A 13,080-nucleotide genomic window follows, 5' to 3' on the forward strand; every position below is an offset into this window, starting at 1 on the left:
TGTAATAAAAATTAGAACAAAATACACAGTAGAAGCAGAAAACACAATGATAATAGCTGAAAACTAAATAGGTGAATTAAAAGAAAAACTTTTAAAAAGAAAAGAGAAAAAATTCCACGGAATCATTAAAAAGGCAGACATTAAAATATGACGAAATACCTTTTAAAGGGGTAATAGATAAAAGAATTTCAAAATACCTGTAACAAAAACAGATGCGGGAGGATAAACCATGTTTTGGGTTGACAAAAGACAAGTTCTCAACCAAATTATTCAATTTACTGGGCAAACTATTGTTCTAGTTTCATCCTAAGAAAATCAAACTTCAGTAAGAGAAAAATCTTACAAGCATTCTGTCGGAGAAAAAATGACTGTTGGAACACAACCCGGATCCTCACCAATGTGACTGGGGTCCTCTTGGGACCCTGTGAGAAAACTCCAGGAGATGGAGGGCAAACATCTTCCTGGGCCAGTGCCAGAAATAGACATGGGAGGATACCCAGAGTGCTTTATGCCCTCCTTTAGAACAGATGGATCTGATAAGTGTGAAGAATTATTAACTTGCTTCTTGTCATTTAAAGCTAAGAGATAATCGTTGTTGCTCACTTGTGGCACTTGATTGCCCGTAGCTCACATCCTACACATAGCCCACATCCTGCACGTAGCTCACATCTCACACGCAGTTCACATCCTGTAAACAAGCATGTAAATCTACATCCTGTTTGTGACCAGATCTTGTGTAAAGTATAAAAGAAGTGATTGTAAGAAATAAAGTTGTCTACTGATCATCAGTCTGTAGTCCCCCCATCATTTCGGCTCTGATCATCAGGATCCTCAGCTCATGAAGGTGACAAATGACACACACACACACACACACACACACACACACAGTATATTCATACAAGAAGTAATCAGCTAGGCTGGCTTAATTCTTTCAAAGCACAGGGAAATGAGAAGATTATTTAGCAACATATGATATATGTTGAGAGGAAAAAATTGTTATTCAAAAAAAATTCATACAACAGAAAATCACTTAACCTTCTTAAAGAACTTCATGTAAAATTCACTCAAGATGAAATTCATAACCTAACATGGACCCAATCACTTCCTACCAACTTGGTTGTGATACCCACATACGAAGGCACCACTATTCTTTTTTTTTTTTTTTGCCTTTAATTTATTTATTTTTTCAGCGTAACAGTATTCATTGTTTTTGCACAACACCCAGTGCTCCATGCAAAATGTGCCCTCCCTATTACCCACCACCTGTTCCCCCAACCTCCCACCCCTGACCCTTCAAAACCCTCAGGTTGTTTTTCAGAGTCCATCGTCTCTTATGGTTAGCCTCCCCTTCCAATTTTTTTTTTTATAAACATATAATGTATTTTTATCCCCAGGGGTATAGGTCTGTGAATCGCCAGGTTTACACTCTTCACAGCACTCATGATAGCACATACCCTCCCCAATGTCCATAACCCCCTCCCCCTCTCTCAACCCCACCTCCCCCCAGCAACCCCCAGTTTGTTTTGTGAGATTAAGAGTCATTTATGGTTTGTCTCCCTCCCAATCCCATCTTGTTTCATTTATTCTTCTCCTATCCCCCTAACCCCCCATATTGCTTCTCCATGTCCTCATATCAGGGAGATCATATGATAGTTGTCTTTCTCCGATGGACTTATTTCACTAAGCATGATACCCTCTAGTTCCATCCATGTCGTCGCAAATGGCAAGATTTCATTTCTTTTGATGGCTGCATAGTATTCCATTGTGTATATATACCACTTCTTCTTTATCCATTCATCTGTTGATGGACATCTAGGTTCTTTCCATAGTTTGGCTATTGTAGACATTGCTGCTATAAACATTCGGGTACACGTGCCCCTTCGGATCACTATGTTTGTATCTTTAGGGTAAATACCCAGTAGTGCAATTGCTGGGTCATAGGGTAGTTCTATTTTCAACATTTTGAGGAACCTCCATGCTGTTTTCCAGAGTGGTTGCACCAGCTTGCATTCCCACCAACAGTGGAGGAGGGTTCCCCTTTCTCCACATCCTTGCCAGCATCTTTCATTTCCTGACTTGTTAATTTTAGCCATCCTGACTGGTGTGAGGTGATATCTCATTGTGGTTTTGATTTGTGTTTCCCTGATGCCGAGTGACGTGGAGCACTTTTTCATGTGTCTGTTGGCCATCTGGATGTCTTTTTTGCAGAAATGTCTGTTCATGTCCTCTGCCCATTTCTTGATTGGATTGTTTGTTCTTTGGGTGTTGAATTTGCTAAGTTCCTTATAGATTTTTGATACTAGCCCTTTAACTGATATGTTGTTTGCAAATATCTTCTCCCATTCTGTCAGTTGTCTTTTGGTTTTGTGAACTGTTTCCTTTGCTGTGCAAAAGCTTTTGATCTTGATGAAATCCCAATAGTTCATTTTTGCCCTTGCTTCCCTTGCCTTTGCCGTTGTTCCTAGGAAGATGTTGCTGCGGCTGAGGTCGAAGAGGTTGCTGCCTGCGTTCTCCTCAAGGATTTTGATGGATTCCTTTCTCACATTGAGGTCCACGAAGGCACCACTATTCTTTACCTGGATTACTGCAAACACCACTTAACTGATTTCTCTGCCTATAGTCTTTCATTTCCACGATCTCTTTTCAACAAGTATTCAGTGATCTTGTTAAAATGTCAGTTAAAATGTGTCACTCGACTGTTCAAAACATTGTAATAGAACTATATCTCAGGCAGAGTATAATAATCCAAACTTCTCGTGTTCTCTTTTGTTCCCTTACCTCCTCTACTCCTCACCTCCTTCCGCTTCCCAGCCTAAGTCTACTAGACTCTTGAACATGCCAGATCTAAGAACACCTCGCTGCTTTTCTATTTGTTCTTCCCTCTGTTTGAAATAGTCTGTGCTCAAATTTCTCTTATTCAGTCTTACTCACCAGGGGCTTCACTATAATGTCACCATGTCAGACTCTCAATTTACCTTTCCAGACAATCTCTGTCTCCTTTCCTTCTTGTATTTTCACCATACACATTTCCTTTTAACCTAGTATATATTATATTTAAGTCTTGATTTTACCAGGATGTTAGTTAGTATCATGAGAACAGGGACTCTTGTGGCTTTTGTTTACTACAATATACAAATGCTTTGAATTTAGCTGCTATATATACGTGTGTGTGTGTGTATACACATACATATATATGTATATGAGTATATGTATATGAGCATATGTGTATATATATGAGTGTGTGTGTATATATATAACATATATGTGTGAGTGTATGTGTGTGTGTGTATATATATATATATATACACACACACTCATTAAATATTCATTAAAAGCATGACATTGTAGGGTGCCTGTGTGGCTCAATCGGTTAAATGTCTGCCTTCAGCTCAGTCGGTTAAGCATATGCCTTCGTGAACTTCAGGTCATGAACCTGGGGTCCTGGGATTCAGTCCTGCATCAGGTTCCCTGCTGAGTGGGGAGCCTGCTTCTCTCTCTGCCTGCTGCTCTCCCTGCTTGTACTCTGTCTCCCTCTGAAACTAAATAAATAAAATCTTTTAAAAAACAAGACATTTAAAATATATATATATATGTAAGTATTGAGTATCTATATATATGAGTCTATGCATATGAGTTTCTGTGTGTATATATATATATATACTCATTAAATATTCATTAAAAGCATGATTAACATCGAATTCCCATACATTAATTAAGAAAAGAAGGATAGATATACCCTTAATGTGATAAAGAGTTCCTATCTCGAATTAACAAAATCACCACATTTAGTAGAAAAAATAGTAGGCAGATTCCAAACTTAGTGATTACATACTCCAAGCCAGAAATATTATAGTCCAAATTAATGATTTTATCATTGGTATTCAGCACTGTATACTAAGATTTACAGTGGATGCCACTAGATAAAGAAATAATAAAATTTCTATAAAGCAGAAGATAAAATACCTCCTTTGTACACATAGTTATCATCTACCTTGAAAGCACTTGTGAGATCTGTAAGAGGAGAAAAAGGTGCCTATTAAACGATAGCAAATAAGACTAGTTTCAGAGCAAAAATAAACTCCCTAGGTCCTCCCAGAGCAATTTGGGATGAATTTGAGATAGGCTAAAGTTTCTGCAAAAAAGGCAGACATGTATATAATAAAGTCAGTTATTCTGCTTAGTTTTTTATTGAATAATAATTGACATATAACATTAGTTTCAGGTGTACAAGATAGTGACTTGATATTTTCATCCATTATGAAATGATCCCCACAATAGTCTAGTGACTATCTGTTACCAGGCAGAGTTACTACAGCATTATTGCCTATGCTGTACATAATCCTCATGACTTACTTATTGTATAACTGGAAGTTTAGGCCTCTTAGTTCCCTTTACATATTTCATCTGTCACCTCACTCCCCTCCCCTCTGGCAACTGTCAGTTTATTTTCTGTATCATGAGTCTGTTTCTGTTTCATTTTTTGTTCATTTGTTTTTTAGATTCCACATATAACTGAAATCACACAGTATTTGTCTTTCTCTGAGTTATTTCACTTAGCATAATACCCTCTAGGTCCATCCATGTTGTTGCAAATGGCAGAATTTCATTAGTTTTTATGGCTGAATAATATTCCCCTGTATATAAATATCTCACATCATATTTATCCATTTATCTATTGATGGGTACTGAAGTTTCTTCTGGTTCTTACTGCTACCCTTTCAAAACTTCCCTCCTGGTAAAAAAGGGCTGGGCAGTGTTGGTTATTCTTTATGATGTCTTATTGAATACTTTACCTTTTCTGATTTTCTTCACATAAAGCCCTCTGGTTTCTGAGTTATTTTGGGTGCTAGTTCTCCTTTAGAGAACAACTTGTTTTCCTTCCCCCTGTGCATCAGTCAGAATTTTAGATAGTATCAGGACATTGGGGTTGCATGGGGAATGTAGCATTGTGTACACTCAAGGCAAGAAACAATTTCCTTGCCGGAATTTGGTAACAATGTGCATACTGCAGTATTGGGGGAATAAGATCCCCACTTAGTCACATGAAGTGAATTGTTTTCAGAAATCAATGATTAACAGGTTTAGAGATAAGTTAAATTGACTCAGTTAAACTGAATTCAGTTAAACTACATCAAGCTTAGCAACCAAAATCAGATTACTCTGACATCTTTCTGAGTAGGATTTTTTTCCAAACACCTGCTTTTATTAGATTTTTCTTTACACTTGAGTCTTATTGATCTTTTAAATTATTTTCTTTGGAAGCTTTAGGGGAGTATCTTCTCCATCAGAAAGCTGACTTTAAATATGGTAGTATACTATATATTGATTTCAGAACACATCTTGCATTACTAAGTACTCACTGCTCATGACCAAATTGCATGTATTTCCTTTTTGTATGGATCCCCATTTGTTCTAAGTTAATTCACCATGTTCTCTTCACAATTCTTTATCTCAAACCTGTTTCTAACTGTTTTTTCTTGATTTATTGTTATTATTTTGATGGACATGTATATACCTCTACTTACCCTTGTCCTATCAGGTTTGAATAGTGATTTTTTTTTTCTAAAGTTAACTGCAATCCTATTTCCCAACATAAGTAATTACTATAGGCATAATGATGAACTTGATCATTCTGTTTTGCTCTATTAGTTTTTTTTTAACTAAGTTTAAATTTTAAAATATGCTTATTGATGCCAACAAAAATTGGAATGTAAATTAGAGTGTACTAATTCGTTAATTTCTTTCTCTTCCTTAAATGTAAGCTCGATTCTTCAAATTCAAACTACCACTTTCTTAGGGTCTTCTGTACACACACACACACACACACACACATACATAAAGGTATGATAAAGGCATGATGTGTCATATATTTTGCCTAAAATTTTAAAAAACTATACATCCTATATCTATCTTAAGTTAAAATAATGTGATTGGAAAAATATCTTGGAATCAGGTTAATTTTTAATTATTACAAAAAATATAATTGTATATTATCATCTAAGGAACTGGCTACAAAAATCTAAGCAAATCATAATGGAGTCTAAAATTTACGGTATTTGTCATCAAAAAATAATATGAGTAAAAGTATCAAGAGTGATGTTAAACATTGAAATTCCCTAACAGTGAAAATCCACACATACAACTTCGAAAAATATTTCAAAATATATTTGAAAAGTATGGGCAGTATTTTTTTTTCATTGAGATATATTTTGAATGCATTTATTGTTAGGTATATCTAAAAGTAGAGTTATAAAAGAAGAAGAAAAATTAAATCAGTATATTATAAAAATTCAGTGCACTATATTGGAGAGTACACCATAACACAGTAACACAGTAATCTCGGAGTGACAGTTTAATCTCAGCTGCAAAAGCAGGTTAATATAGGGATGCCTGGGGGGGGTCAGTCAGTTAAGTACCAACTCTTAATTTCAGCTCAGGTCATGATCTCCAGGTCCTAAGATGGAGCCTACATCTGGCTCCACACTGGGTGTAGAGTCTTCTTAAGATTGTCTCTCCCTCTTTCTATTCCCCATATCCCCACTCTAAAAAAAAAAAAAAAAAAAAATCAAAAACAAAAAAGAGGTCAACATGCATTTCTTCCTTCTTTTCCCCCTTAAATACCTTTTTGTCTTACCCTCCATTCTTCTGTTGTAGATCATTTAAAAAAGTAAGAACAGAGGCGTTAGTGTCACACTAATATTGGTACAAATTTTGTTTTATCATCTTAAATATTTCTGCTCTATAATCTTAAAATAAGTATAGTAATTCGTATTTGGTAAAAGCCGTAAAGAAAAATTTTTTTAAATATGAAAGTCTAACTAACCTGAGACAAAGAAAATGTTCTACTGCCATGATTGATTTTTATAAATGTATGTACTGATTGTAGAACTGCTTTTTTTATTCTCTTTAAAGATCAGAGAAAATATACTTTCTTAAAAATAGCCCTGCTAATTGATATCACTGTTTACATATGCAAAATTAGTAGAATTTCTTAATAATTCCTGATGGAATTTTCTTTGCTAGGAAATACACATTCAGTATTAAAATTGAAAAATTAAAAATACTAAAATTTCAAGAATGAAATTTAAAAGATGTAAAGAAATGGAGACATATGCCAATTCCTGGGTTGAAAGATAAAAAAAAATTTTAAATGTCAATCATTAATTATTAACCTAGAAATTTATAAGATGATTTTAAATATATATGGAAAATTAAAAAATCAGATTCAATGATACATCAATCTTGAAATAAAAGGATAAATCAATCTTGGAAAAAAAAAGGATATTGCTCTCTGAACTTAAAGCTATAGTAGTCAAAATGGATACATATATATAATGAATAAATTTTTGACAAAGGTGCCAAGGAAATTCAATGTGCAGAGGTTATTTTTGTAAAGGAATAAATACATAAAAACTGGATATCCATATGAGAAGAAATGAATTACAATTCTTACTTCACAACACACACACAAATGATTCAAGATGAATACCATAACATAAAAGTTAAAACTAAATTTTTGAGAAAGACATAAAATCTTTGCCATTTTTGATATAGGCAAGGATCTTTTAAAGGTACACAAAAGGCACTGGACATAAAAAAATTCTTGAGTTAAAATTCTTCAAAATTAAAAATTTTTGTTCATTAGAGTCATATTATACCCTTAAAAATAAAAAAGCAAGACACAGAGAAAAAGAGGAGATAATATTTAAGATTATAATGGGATGTATATATATGTGTGTATAGAGATAGATAGATAGATATAAAATCAGCGTTCTTGTCTTGCACCCAGAATATATAAAGAACTTATACAATTCAACAACATAACAGGAAGCAATTCAATTAAGGGGTCCAAAGACTTGAGCAGATACTTTACAAAGAAGACACAGGAATGGCCAGAAAATAAGCATATGAAAAGGTGACATCATTAGTTCACTGGTAAATAAAAATTTTAAAAATGCAACAACAAAAAATTCAAAACCATAAGCAAGGTTAAATTTGACAAGGTCTAAATCTTGTCAGTGGTGTGGACTGACTGGAGAAGCAATTGGTACTGTTGTGTATAAGGGTGGGAATATAAAATATTTTTTAGAATATTTGGAATATATATATATATATATATATAATCTTTGGAAAAGATGTCTTATAAAGTTAGTGCAATCCTACTCTGTAACTTAACATCTCTACTTCTACAGAAATGTACTGCCAAAATTTTTGTACAATGTTTGTTGTAGCTCTAGTCATCATAACCCCAGACTAGAAACAACCCAAACATCCCTCAAATGCTGACTGGATGTATAAATACAAAGTATGCAGCACTCATACAATATAGTACTATTCAGAAATCAAAAGAAACAAAATTACTATTACACTTAACATGCATGAATTGATAAAACATGTTTACTGAAAGAAGCCAGATCTAAGAGTATAAACTGTATGATTTCTATTCACTCACCACTGAAGAACAGACAGAAGTAATTTATTATAGCAGTGGACCTGAGAGCAGTTGTTGCCAGCAGGGCAGAGAAAATTGAATGCAGAAGGACAAATGGAAACTTTCTTGGGTGGCAGAGTGTTTTGAATATTAACTGAGGTGGCAGTCTCATGGTTTATTGCCTTTGGTAAAACACTAAACTGCGTATTTAAAACATGGGCATTTTATTGCATATGAGATATTAATTAACAGAGAAGAAGATGCAATGGAAAAGGGACTCAGCAAACACACAGGGACTTGCATGTAACATGAGATAACATTGTGTCCAAAAAAATATTTAAATTGGAAAAGAATACAGTATCTATTTTTGATAAGGAACTAGAGCAACGGAATTTCTCAAATATGGCTGGTACCAGTGTAAATTTCAAAGCAGTTTTGCTTTGAAAAACTGGCCATTGAAAACATTCATTTCTATAACCAAGCAGTTTTATTCCTGCTTCTATTTCCAATAGGAATATGTACGTATGTTTACCACAAGTCATTTGCTAGAAGATATATGTCACCCCATTCGAAAAAGCCAAAAGTTAGAAAACAACCAAATACCACCAACAGTGGCATGCATAAATAAATATTCATATAATAAAATTTTATACAATATGAGAATAAATGATTTCAATTACATAATGGGTAAACTTCCCCAAAATAATTTTGAGCAAAATAAGTCCACAGAAGAATATATGTCCTATATAAAGCAAAATATCATATATAATACACAAAAACAGATCAAGCCAATCTATACATTAAAGAGGCAAGTAGAGAGTTGGGGGAAAGAAGGAGAGAGATTGGCCTCATGTGTGTAAGGGAGATTCTAAGTGCCGGACCACGAAGAATCTTTCATAGGTCTACTCAGAGATCACTCAAAAGTAATCAACGAGTGGAAATTTATCAGGCTATATACAAGCACTTAGAACTCAATGCAATCTTTAAAAAAAACTACTTTTTTGTGAAGTTACATACTGAATAATGCAAAGGGGTATTGAATACCTTAAAAAGGTAAATGTCACATGGATGACTTTATCATGTTAATTGGTTCAAACGTCAGAAAGTTTTAGAGGCAATGTGGTTTTTTAAAAGGAATTCTGCAGCTGGCTAGGAGACATTAGGGTCCTAGCCCCAATTCTAGTTAAAATATAATATTTATCAGATTATTTAATATTCATAACTACTAACATTTCCACCCATAAAGTGAGACTGTTATGTTATCTGATCTATATGGTTATCTCTACCTGTAAACTTATTTGAATATGTTGTACAAGATAGATACAATAGCTTAAAATATTTTAATTTTTCGTGGGATTAAAATACAGAATGCTGATATACCACTTGATGTTTTTATTTAATTGTAAATAATCTCTGAACTATTTACCAAAAGAGAAAATAATTTGTTAAACTCTTCATCCCTTTGGCCTTGGCAGTAGCTAACATTTTGATTAAATTGTAAAGGAAGTCACTGAAAAGCAAAGGAAACCTCAAGAGTTGCATTTGTTGGGTCCAGGTTTCTCTAAATTTCACTGTGATTTCATTATATGAGGTTTAAAAAATTCATGTGAGGCTTCTGTTTAGGGAGACAATTATCCCATCTTTATTTTTATGATTTCTAAATGCCACATTAACTGCACTGGTATCGATTCAGATAATAAAATAACAATCAGTATTCAATGAATTGGATAATTTTCTTAAGTACGTGAGGACAGAGTGTCTATGTGTTTTTATACCCATGTTTTTATTTCAGCTCCCAGGACACCTTTCTTTCACAACCCATTAAGTTTCTCAGTGTGTGGAAATTTTGGATTATTTAGCTTATCATAATAAAACAGTCCATTCAATATAATCCCTAGAAAAGGTAGACCACATCTAAAATGATTTTTATTTATTCCTCTTTTTTATAGTAATAAAATGTCTATTGGTTCTACAAATGCACAAATAAATATTTTTAGGAAAAAATTGTAGGCATTATGACTTAATTTTTGTTCTCATTCTCAAGCCAATAAATTTATATAGTAGAATTCTTTTCATTGCAAAAACAAACAAACAAACAAAAATTAAAGTTCTCCATATCTAAAACTACAAATGTTAGGAAAGCAATAAACTTCATTGAACAAGAACTATTAAAATTTATAGCAGACATCCATCATGAATTTTCACTTTTGAAACTGACCTATCCATCTTTTTAAGCAGAGAATTGCTGTTTCCATTAAACTACACTCTTGGCTTCTAAGGATCTGACTTAGTGGATTAGAAAAGACAACTCTTGTTCATTCTTACCCTTTCCTGTCATTTCCTAAGGCAGATATAAAGAACTGAGGGTCACATTGAGCTGGAACTTTGGAGCCATATACTCACCTTTCTACCATCACCTTCCCTTGAGAAGTTTCATGGTCACAAATCCAACGTGTACAAAACAGAACTGATCCTCTCAAATCTGTTCTTAATGTGTTCACAGAGGACTCAGTTTGCCTGAGTTCATGTTTCCACGAGAAAGCACCAAACTAGGGCTCACACTTCTGCCTTTCTCTTTCTGCTGCTTGTATAATCGCTGTATTTGCAAGAAGAAACCTGGTATACTTGGTTGAGCTCCTTCAGGGTTTCTGTTTTATTCAATCTACTTGCAGGAAGGATGTTCTCCAATTTGCTTTCCTACAATACATCTCTGAAGATGTCCCAGTAACAATTCTGCTTATGACTGCTTGGGTAAATCTATTTAATTCATGGGTAAAGATTAAAAGTGCATTATGCCCACATATGCAATTGGCACACTTCTATTCAGCCTTATCAATAATATAATTAATGGGGTGCCTGGGTGGCTCGGTGGGTTAGGCCGCTGCCTTCAGCTCGGGTCATGATCTCGGGGTCCTGGGATCGAGTCCCACATCGGGCTCTCTGCTCCGCGGAGAGCCTGCTTCCCTTCCTCTCTCTCTGCCTGCCTCTCTTGTGATTTCTCTCTGTCAAATAAATAAATCTTTTAAAAAAAAATAATATAATTATTATTTTGAACTCTACTCATTCTATTCCTATCTGTCTATTTTAGGGAGAGAGGAGGGTTTTAGGCAAATAACAGGTTTACCAAATCTGTGTGTGTTGTATGCACTTTTATTGAGATAAATCAAATACCATAGTATTTACCCTTTAAAAGTATAGAATTCATCAAGTTTTGGTATATTACAAAGTTGTGCAATGATCACCACTGCAGAATTCTAGAACATTTTCATCATCCTGAAAAGGGAAATGCTATACCCATTGCCACTCATCCCCCTCCTGCATTCTCCACTCCCTGTTACCTACTAATCTACTGTCTCACTTTTTGGATTTGCTTATTCTGGACATTTCATAAAAGAAGAATCATCTACTATGTGGCCTTTTGGGTCTGGCTTCTTTTACTTAGCATCATGTTTTCAAGGTTCTTCCAGGTTGTGGCCTGAATCTGTATTCTTCATTCCTTTTTATGTTGAAAAATATTTCATTGCATAGATATACTCATTGTGCTAGTCCACTCATCCATTGATGGATATTTGTTTTGGTTTTGGATTTTATGATTTATTCCATGAATATTCAGGTATAAGTTTTCTTATGGACATATATTTTCAATTTTCCAGGGTATATATCTAGGAGTGGAATTTTCCGGATATATGGTAACTCTACTTTAACTTTTTGAGAGACTATCAAACTCTTTTTTCCAAAGTGGATGTACCAGTTCCCTTTCCCACCAGCCAAATTTGAGGATTTCAATTTTTCCACATCCTCACCAAAGCTTGTTGTTATCCATCTTTTTTATATATGGTGTGAGAAAGGAGTCCTAACCTATCTTTGAATCATTTTCAACTTGAGAGAGAACGAAAGGGCTATTATTCATTGGTCCTCTATAAATTCAACAATTACAACATTAATGCTGATGACTGCAACTTTTTCGTTTCAGTAAATTCAGTCTTCTGCTCTCCTCTGAGCTCCATGTTTCCATGTAACTTTGTACTTAATCCTTCATGGACAACTTTTAGTTTATCCATATGACCAACTTCTAGGAATACTTTCAAACATAATTTGAGTTGAACAACCCTCAGAACAAGCCTTATAAGCCATCACACCACCGTCTCCCCTGGAGGACAGATGTTGTTTCTGAACTGTGTCTATTTCCAAACTTAGATCCTTATAGCCCATTCTCCAGAAAAGCCAGATCAACAATCTTTAAACACACAACAAATCAAGTCACTCCGCACTATCGATTACTCCATGGCTTCCTCCCTGTAGAGTGATTTTGTCTCTGAGGAGAAATGTGTCAATGTCTAGAGATATTATTGTCACAGTGAGGGGAAGTGCTGTGGGCACCTAGTGTACATAAGATAAGTATGCTTCGAAACGTCCTAAACATCCATTATCTGGCCTCAAATTTTAGTGATACCACAGTTGAAATACACTGTATTTCACTTAGAATAAAATCCAAAATCCTTACCATGGAACAGAGAACTCTCATAACCCTTGCCTGCCTCTCAGATCTCATTTGCCACCTCAGTCAGTGTACTTGAGTCACACATCATGTTTCCTTTGCATACGAAACCATTTTCTGAATCAAAGACTTGAAACCCTTTGCTTTGCAC

The sequence above is a fragment of the Meles meles genome, chromosome 2 (genome assembly GCF_922984935.1).
Source record: "Meles meles chromosome 2, mMelMel3.1 paternal haplotype, whole genome shotgun sequence".
NCBI classification, from domain to species: Eukaryota; Metazoa; Chordata; class Mammalia; order Carnivora; family Mustelidae; genus Meles; species Meles meles.